General features: G+C 35.8%; 1 non-coding gene across 1 annotated transcript; it reads right to left on the reverse strand.

Annotated features, from left to right (window-relative positions):
• Window positions 1-459: 459 nt before the first annotated feature.
• On the reverse strand, window positions 460-563 carry LOC114054340. Its single transcript, XR_003570464.1, has one exon. It is a non-coding gene; the product is annotated as a U6 spliceosomal RNA (small nuclear RNA).
• Window positions 564-1,484: the final 921 nt, after the last annotated feature.

Consider the following 1,484-nt stretch of genomic DNA (forward strand, 5'->3'; position numbering starts at 1 on the left):
TCTCTTTGGGATAGAGACCTAGTAGTGGCATTGCTGGGTCAAAGTGTATGAATGGTTTTATAGCATTTTGGACATAGTTCAAAATTGCTCTACAGAATGGTTGAAACAGTTCACAACTCCACCAACAGTGCATTAGTGTCTTAATTTTTCCCACATCTGCATCATTTGTCATTTTTCTTTTCTGTAATATTAGCCAATCTGATATGTGTGGAGTGGTACCTCAGAGTTGTTTTAATTTGCATTTCTCTAGTCAATTGTGATTTAGAGCATTTTTTCATATGACTATAGATAGCATTGATTTCTTCATCTGAAAACTGCCTGTTCATATCCTACCATTTATCAATTGGAGAATGACTTGTATTCTTATAAATTTGACTCAGTTCTCTATATATTTGAGAAATGAGGCCTTTATCAGAGAAATTTGATGTAAATTTTTCAGTTATGATTACTATCTTTCCCCAAAATGTGGAACATTTCACAAATTTTCATGTCATACTTGCACATGGGCCAAGCTAATCTCTGCATCATTCCAATTTTAATGTATGTGCTGCTGAAGCAAGCACAGTGTCTTTTGATTTCATGGCTGAAGTTGCCATCTACATTGATCTTCGAGCCCAAGAATATGAAATCTGACACTGGTTCCATTTCTTTTCCTTCTATTATCAGGAAATGATAGGAATAGTTGCCAAGATTTTAGTGTATGTGTGTGTGTGTGTGTGTGTGTGTGTGTGTGTTAAGCTTCAAGTCAGCTTTTATACTTTCCTCTTTTACCCTCATCAATAGGCTTCTTAATTCTTCTCTCTGCCATCAGAGCGGTATCATCTGCCTATCTGAGATTATTAAACATTTTTTCCCAGCAGCCTTAAGTCTAGCTTTTGATTTACCCAGCCTGGTATTTAGCATCATAGACTCTCCATATAAGTTAAATAAATAAGGTAACAATGTACAGCCTTGTTATACCCCTTTTCCAATCTTAAAACAATCAGTTGTTTCATGTTTGGTTCTCACTGTTGTTTCTTAAACTGCAAACAGGTCCCTCGAGAGACAAATCAGATGATCTGGCACTCCCATCTCTTTGAAAGACTTGTCACATTTGTTGCGATCCAAACACTCAAAGGCTTTAGTGTTGTCAATGAAGCAGATTTTTTTTTTCTGGAACTCTCTCACTTTCTCTATAATCCAGAGAATATTGGCAATTTGGTCTCTAGTTCCTCTACCTCTTTGAAAGCCAGACTGCTCTTCTGGTAATCTCATTTTACATATTGCTAAAACCTAGCTTGCAGCATCTTAAGCTGTAAAATTAGTGCAATTGTTCATAATTTGAACACTCTCTAACTTTGCCTTTCTTTAGGATTGGGTCATAAAATGATCTTTTCTATTCCATCGTAAGCCCTTCAGAATTGTCTTGGATCAGTGTATTGCTGTTTTCCAAATGAGTGAGTATTTTACAATTTTACAAGCATATTGAATGCTGAACTTTAACA

Source organism: Vombatus ursinus, unplaced genomic scaffold (assembly GCF_900497805.2).
Source record: "Vombatus ursinus unplaced genomic scaffold, bare-nosed wombat genome assembly UNPS02014812.1, whole genome shotgun sequence".
In the NCBI taxonomy this organism is placed as follows: Eukaryota; Metazoa; Chordata; class Mammalia; order Diprotodontia; family Vombatidae; genus Vombatus; species Vombatus ursinus.